At 42.1% G+C, this 8458-nt stretch overlaps 1 protein-coding gene across 6 annotated transcripts in view; it reads left to right on the top strand.

Annotated features, from left to right (window-relative positions):
- The window catches only part of PCCA (propionyl-CoA carboxylase subunit alpha), a 353831-nt gene that overhangs the window by 293549 nt on the left and 51824 nt on the right, over positions 1-8458 (top strand). The window lies entirely within an intron of this gene.

Below are 8458 nucleotides of genomic sequence, written 5' to 3'. Positions count from 1 at the left end.
GCGGCCATGGCTCACGGGCCCAGCCGCTCTGCGGCATGTGGGATCTTCCCGGACCAGGGCACGAACCCGTGTCCCCTGCATCGGCAGGTGGACTCTCAACCACTGTGCCACCAGGGAAGCCCAGTCATTACATTTTTTAATGAGCATACATAAAGCCTGGCATTTATTGGTAGTCATGGTAGTCGGTCATCTCACATTGATTGAGCATCTATTATGTGATGACATTGAGTTCTGGCAATCCACAGGAAAAAGACATCTCTGCCAGCAGTGACCCACTGTCAGCTGAGGATATAGAAATATGAGTGTGATGAGAGTGATAATAGACGTTTGTATGAGGGAGAGGTATTCTGGGGCTTGGAAAAAGGAAATGGGGGAATTGCGAAAAGCTCCCCAGTGGATATGTCCAGCTCATGCTTAGACTCTAAGGATGAATAGAATTTGCAGGCAGGGAAGGGCATTTCAGATAGAAGGGAACAGCATCTGCAAAGTCCCTGAGACAGCATGTTCAGAAACTGCTCTGTGATGATGGTGGAGAAAGCACAGGGAATAAATGAAGGTTGAGAAGCATGAGGTTGCCCGTGGGTTTAAGGAAGAGCAGGTTGGCTAGTGAGGGTGGCAGGCAGGTGGCAAAGGTCTGTGTGGGAGATGAAACTAGAATGGCAGGAGCTGGGTGTTGCAGGACCATGCTAAGGAGATTGGACTACTCTTTAGACTTTGAAAGAAGAGAATCTCAGTATCACCTGAGGTGTATTTTGTTTTGTCTTGATTTTAAAGAGATCTCGAGAGAGTGAGCAAATAAAGAAGAGGTCCGTTTGAGAGTCTCCTCTTAAGGATCCAGAGTCTAGTTTTATGTATTAGGCAGAATTGAAGATGATGCCGAGGTTTCTAGATGTGTGTAAACGCTGCAGTTAACTGTGGGAGCAAAAGAGGAGGAAGGGAAGGAAGGATTACACAAGAGGAAAGGTGGAATAGATAATGAATTGGGTTTTTGACCATTTTAAGTTTGAAATGCCAGAGGGGCCTCTATGATGTAAGGGAAAGACAGGGAAAATGATGAAGGGTGAGCATGCCAGTGGGTACTTTGTGGGCATGAAGAGGTGATATCTGAAGCCTGCAGTAGGTGAGGTCGCCTGAGGGGATGGTGAAGGGACAGGCCCAGAATGGACCCCTGGGCAATGCCCACATCCGGGGGAGGCGTCTAGCATCTCTAATATAATCATTTTAAAATGACATTATCTATTGTCCAAATCATTTCTATTATGTGTGGCTATTGAAGCCAATTTAGTGCAACCTCAATCATGATTTCGCCTCAGTCATGATTTCACAGTATCCTAGGGTGTCTCTAATTATTTCATAGTATCTCAAAATCCTGCTGCCGTCTGCCAAAGATCCTCAAACTAAAATTGATTTTAATGAATAACAGAATACCTTACATTTGTGCGATGCTTTAGGATTTTAGAATGCTTGTTTGATTCCATTCAGTTTCCAAGATAGGCCATATAGCATCTTAGAGTTAGTTGTAAAAATTACACACACAACACTCTTTGAAATGTTGTCAATTTAAAATATTTGCAGTTACTCAGTTATATGTTCACAAGAAATTTCTGTAAACTACCAGGATGTTAGTGAATTTTGAGGTGAGGGGTTTGGGGGAGGTATACTAAATAAAGCTTGATTTCTTGTGTTTGAATCTTATATCTCCCACTTACCAGCTTTGTGAGTTTGAACAAGTTACTTAACCTTTCTGGTCCTCAATTTTCTCATCAGCAAAATATCTACTTTCATGGAATTGGTAATGGTTGAATAAGAAAATGTTGGTAAAATGTTTGAAAATAGTAGGAACTTAGCATATAGTGGCTCAACTATTTTTATAGCCCCTGAAAATATGGAATACACTCTCCCTTTGCAGTCATTTTACCTCGCTTTTTTCCCTCCTTTTTCTTGCTTGCTTTGGAGACATGCTGTCATCTGAAATTGTAATCTCAACTGAGATCACACTTGGTAGGCAATCTATCAAAATATTCAGAAGGAAAATACTTATGTTTTATTTGGAAAGTCTAATTTTTGTTCACCCTATGATTTCTGACCGCCTCACACAGTTAGCATACCATTTGTCATTGAATGCTAAATATGAAGCACGTATTTAAACCTGCACCTGTGGCAGCAAGATGCTTAAGAACATCTGCTTCCTTGAAGCATAATGAAGTTCACCAAGAACAGCCTTGGCTTTGGTGTCTTGCGTTTGAAAAGCAACATACTTTTGATATAGGCCCTGTTACGATGGTGCTTATAGGACTTCATAAACCAGCCTCACTTCGAAAAGATTTTAGTTTAGGAAAACCATTTAAGGCCATTGTGGTGTAGTACTACGTATTGCTGATCTTTCATACATAAATAAAATTAATTGATTGTTGTTATTTACCTTATGGTGAGAATGATGTGGAAATGGCAGCTCTTTCTCATGGAAGCCAAGTCAGACAGTGGTTCTCAAACTTGAGCATGTGTAAGAATCACCTGGCAAACTTGCTGAAAATGCAAATCCCCAGGTTCCAGTGAAGCTGATTCCCTAGATTTGAGTAGGGCCTAAGGATCTGCATTTGTAAAAATCAGTTTAAAGTAGCCCAGGACTAGGATTTGGAGTATATTTTCACACTTAATGTAGAATTAGTATCTAGTTTAGGAAATTGATACCAAAAACTACATTGTATTACTGGTCTTATGAGTGGAGCATAGGAGCAATGTTCTGGTTGTTTCTTGTCATACTAAGAGGATAGGACAAGCATTTGATTATTTGAAATAATTGATTATGTTTTCATAATATATATTTTTTAATCAGGTAGGGACATGATAGGACCTAAAGTATGATTAAATCCATAGTATCATCAACTGTATCTTTTAAGTTTTCTTATCAACTGCAGTCTTTTAGGTTTAGTCTGAATTATTCCAAGACTTAGTTAGACCCACAGGACAGTGACAATTTTTATTTTTGGCCTAGATCAGGGTTTTTCAATCTTGTCAATAATGACATTCTGAAATGGATAATTTTTTGTTGTGGGAGACTGCTTTGTGCACTATGGGATGTTTAGCAGCCTCCCTGGCTTCTACCAGTTAGAGGCCAGAACACCTCCCCAGATATAACAACCAAAATTGTCTCCAGACATTGCCAAATGGCCCTGGGAATAGGGAGGGGGCAAAATCATCCCTAGGTGAGAACCACTGGCCTAGACTATATGTAGTAGTTGGGATTTCAGAGTTTCCTTTTCTCATTTCACTAATAAATATAATGTTCTAGAGATGAGCTCTCTAGAACAAATGTGATACTTCTCAGTGGCCTGAAGCTTACAAGGTCTTATATATACATGCTTATACATCCCGACCTACACAAATGCCTTATGCAAAGAAAATAACAGTGAACTGTAGCTAGCCTGGTGCTTGATTTGACTTAGGAACATGCTTGACTACTGGCTGTGTGGGTTACTTGTTCTTAGTCTTCCTCATATTTTATCTTAAACCAGATCTGTCCTGGACAGCCATTCCTGAAAGGTAGGCCAAGTTCTAGTTTGTGTAATTGCATTCTGTTTATTCGGATCCTTCTAACCGTTGGAATAGCTGTACTGTTATTGTTCACATAAGACCCTCGCATCCTGAGTCCACAGCGAGAGTGTACAGTTACTACCTGATTGTAGAAGCCACTGCTCTTCCATGGGCTCCACTTTGCCTGTCATCGTCCTGGTGAGATGCATCAAGTAGAGTATGTTACATGCATCACCTCACAGTGGCATCGGTGAAGAAGTACTTTTCTGTTCTTTTTCAGCTAGCATTTAGTTGCCTAGCTCTGTAGTATTCTGTGGCACTTGCCCTGTGTGTGGAAGCTATATGGCAGGATGCCTGGCAAGGCATGGGAAAGTCCAGCAGTCATTAGTAGCTCAGGTATGTATTCTGAGAGGTAGCTTTCCCAGGCTGGCATATGTTTTGTATGGTGTAAATTCTCAAGATTGTGGGGGACAGCTGAGGTAATGACTAGGTAATGACTAATCAGTGTTAATTACCTAGGTAATTACAAAGCATCAGGGGACACGTGAAACTGCCCAGTGACCTTGTGTGAAGTGGAAGCCCTGCCTAATTTAAGGGTGGGGAGATAATTCATGTGTACGTTCTAACAGTCACTCTTGGAGTCCACTGTGTCCTAGAGCTCAGACCACCCCTTTCCTGTCTCAGCTGCTCGGCAGAGTGGCCTTTTAAAACTGGGGTGGGGCTTCCCTGGTGGCCGGGAGACAACGTGCCCAGAACGCCTGCAGTAAGCCTGCTGCTTTCGGCTGGTCACCTCGTTTGCTTCCCACAACCGTTGAGATCATCAGCATGCCTCCCACCTCACGGATGAAGCGATGTCTCTGCTGTGATTTGTCAGAATGGCTTGTACGGTGAGGGCAGCCATAATGTCATACCTGGACCTGGCAACAAACCTTGGCTTCCTCACACCAGCACGTGCGTGGCTGGGATTTAGGTCCTCCCGTGGCCCTTCGCACTTCCGTATGATTCCTGACTACCTGGTGGAGAGCAGCTTGTGCGGAGGTGGGGGGACTAACCCTCCTCTTCTTCTGTGTTTGAACTTAGAGCCCAGCCACTTAACAGCTAGTGTTGAAGGTCTGTGTCCTTCAGCTTCCCCTTGTGAATTAGTTTCATATTGGGGCCGAGGGCGGGGGCTTTCTCTTAGAAAAGGTAATCTTTATCCAGGTAACTACTGTAGATATTAAAAGTAGATTAAAATGGTAATTTGATATACATTTGATATAAAGCCTTTCCTCTCAGTGAGAATGTAAGACGACCTCAGCTGACACTTAAGGTGATTGGGGTGTGGAATACATGTTAACATGTGTCGTGAAAGATTAATTGTTCTAGTTTAAGTATTTAACCTCTGTTTCTCTACCCTCCGCTACTTTATTCAACCAAACTTTGAGTCCCCTTGAAGGATTTTAGGAATAACGCAGGTGGGTTTTGAAATATAGATTGCCTGGCGATATTTTGCAGTATTGCAAGTCTAAACCAGTGGTTCTCAACCCGCTGATTCTGCTCCCTGGGGGACCTTTGGCAATGTCTGGAGACATTTTGGTTGTTACAAGTGGTGGGCTGCTACTGGAATCTAATGGGCAAATGTCGTTAAATTTATTGCCAGCATCACCAACCAAGGAGGCTTCTGAAACATCCTACAATAAATAAGACAGTCCCCTACAAAAGAATTATCTGACTTAAAATGTCAGTAGTGCCAAAGGATCTGTGTCCAGACAATAATTATGGAAGGGCATATAAACGTCTGTGACCATGTCCTCAGCCCTTCACAAAGCTCTGTAACACTCTGCAGACTTACTCTTTTAACATGCCCCTGGATGAGCAGCCCACAGCTATTCCACCCTCTTCATTCTGTGTTATCTCATGAAGCCTTACTTTGTAAATTGAAAGAACTGCAGGCGTCTTGATTATACTAGAGGAAGAACTGGGCCCCATGTACATGTATGTCATATATATTGTTTTACTATTTTTTCCTAATATTGATGACCCTTTTGTGTGCATTTGTGTCTTCACAAAACTTTGACCAATATATCAATTTTATAAATGAAGTTTTCTCTTAATCAGTGTCTGCAGTTATGATCCAAAGGCCTTTGATATTGGTTTTTTATATTCTTGATTGTACCTACATTTCTTTTCAAAAAGAACAAAGTTTTTTATAGTTCACGCTCGCCCATCAGAGTTTTCTTGTTGGATCATCTTTGTTAATGCCACAGCTACTTAGAGTAAACGATCAATTAGATATTTATCAATTTATCAATTTGTTGAAAATAAACCTATATAAATACATGCTGTGTGATCCACATGTGCACACAGCATGTCTGAGCTTTTGACAAAGCCTGTATCTTCCAACTGGCAGCTCTTGTGGTTTGAAGGCCAGCTTGTGAGGAGGTGAGAGTGGTGGCCTCACCCCTCATTGATAACTTCCCCCCACCTCCACTCTGTGCAGTCTGCATCCTGGCCCTCAGTGGGTCTGCTGGCCTGGTCTTCACTTGGCAGGGGGTTCTGAAATGTACCTGCAGGATTTTAATTTATAAAGGTGACTTAGTGCCAGCACAGAGAAGTTAATGCTACTGAAAGAATTTATTACTTACGTCTCCTAAGAGAAGGGGGTCCCCCATGCCACACAGGGCCACTGGGAAAGCACCAGCCGGGTCAGGAAACAAAAAAGGAATGAGGGGAAAGCATGGGTGGGAGCCTTTACTGGGGTTTCCACAGGAAAGGCCAAGTAGGGCAGGGTAAACCGTTTAGGATTGGCTAGTTTGAATAATGTCGGTAGGCTTTGGGCTCTAGGGGTGGTCTCTAGTTGTCTGGTCCCTGGCCTTAGGGTGATTTGGGGCAGGAAACCATGGCTTGGTGTGTGAGTTAGATAAAGCGGGTGGCTGGTTGCATATGAGAGCGTCACTGTCTTTAGGAGTTAGCTGGCCCTGGGTGGGGGCAGGCGCTCTCAGGCCTGTAAGGCCCCCAAGATATACAGAAAATTTTAAAAAAACATGATTAATACACAGAGAACCTGGTAACAGAATCGGGGGAACTGATGTCCAGTAACTAAACTCACGAAGACTGATGTCTAAACCAGAATGCGTTTATATTAATTTGAGGTGAGGGAGATTTCTTCCAGTGACCAGATCTTTAAACCTGCCCTCCAGAGTGTTGACTGAATGGTGGCACTAGAATAATTAGGAAGCTAGTTAGTTAGAATAACTTTAGAGCTGGTCTGGGTTACATGCTAACAAGAGCGAAGGCAGACTGAGTGTACCTATGCTGTGCTGAAACCTGCAAATCACTTCTAACCTTCACCCAGCACACCCTCCGGGGCCCACCTCCTTGCCTTCTCCTTTTTCTGTGCGTTAGCGCTACTGTCATCTTCCTGAAGAAAGGACCCGCACAGTCAGCCAGGCTGCAGCTACCCAAACCTTCATCACGGACCTATACTGTATAGAATGTAGTTCTCCTTCCCTTGGGCTGACGTGCACATCACTTGGATTTAAATTTTGAGTGTCCCCAAAACTCTATGGCCGTGCACTTTCATAGGTGGTTAGTATAGCACTTCTGTGTGGAGTTTTACCAGCACGGCTCTCGGAAGTTCCTAAGAATCTTCCATTTCTTTGGTAACACCCTCTGTAGTATATATACTCAGAAAATTTCTTTTCTTTCTTTTTTTTTTTTTCTTTTTTTTTTTTTTTACAGAAAGAGCCCTGAAAGATCTCATTTCTAGCCCCAGTAATGCTTTTAAACTGGTTGTGTGACCTTCCTAAACCTGTTTTCTTTGTTGTAAAATGAAAGGTCGAGGTCAGTGACCTCCAAGGTCTTTCCTGGCACCGTTCCTGCTCTGAGAATGATTACATTTGTCACAATGTGCAGTTGGCTTTGCAGCAGTAGCAGAACATCACATGTGCAACTTATTATCATTGTCTATCTTTTGGTTTTGATTTTTTAAAAATTTCCTTGGGTCTCATGCGGGCAGACATCACTGGCTTATCACGTACTGGTATTGTGTCCTGTCACTCGATTTCTGGGGACAGCACATTGTGCTGCTACAGGCTCAGTGCTAATGGTCAAGATTATATGTTCTGCTTACTGGGACTTTTTTGTGTGGTTTCTGGGGGGAAAATGCAGATGCTTTTCAATTATTCTAAGGGAATTTTGATTAACCCCCTGGGTAGTGTTCTCTGTACCCCCTGCCATGGAGAAGCGAGTTTTATTGAACAGAAGGTGTAGAACTGAATTGCTCATATGTGTTTGCTTTCTGGTGCCTATAGTATTTCAAGCTAAAGCATTTTAATAAATAGTTAATAAATGTCTGTCTAAAATAGGCCAAAACTGTTAGAAACTAAACCTTTTGTTCTTCAATTTCAAATGCAGATAAGTTCATTTGACTTCTAAGTGGAATTTCCAAGGTACAGACTCACATTGTTCTTTTATATGTGTAAAAAGTAGTTATTTTTGACTGGAATTGTCAACATCCTGCTTACTACATAATTCTGAGTATTTGCCCTTAGGAGCAGATACTTACATTTATTACAACATTGCTATTTTTGTTGTTGCTTTTGTAGATATTTTGCATGTTTACTGTTTTCTTCGCCTGTGTGTCTAATTGTACCTTTTGCATCTGGCTGGAATATAGGTGCTTGATTTATAGAGTATTTTCAAATGGCTGCCTCTGAAGCCTTTAAAACACACACATACACACACACACACACACACACACACAAAACGGTTTTATTGAGATATAATTCCCATTCCACACAATTTACCCATTGTTCCAAGAATACAATTCAGTATGTTTTAGTCTATTCACAGAGCTGTGCACCCATCACCACAATCAGTTTTAGAGCACTTTCATCACCCCAAAAAGAAGCCCCAAACCCATTAGCAGGCATTCCCCATTTCC

This window comes from Monodon monoceros, unplaced genomic scaffold, assembly GCF_005190385.1.
Source record: "Monodon monoceros isolate NGI ecotype Baffin Bay Population unplaced genomic scaffold, NGI_Narwhal_1 Super_Scaffold_8, whole genome shotgun sequence".
Lineage (NCBI taxonomy): Eukaryota > Metazoa > Chordata > Mammalia > Artiodactyla > Monodontidae > Monodon > Monodon monoceros.
Note: the sequence above shows the minus strand (reverse complement) of the source record. Positions and strands in the feature narration are given on the sequence as shown.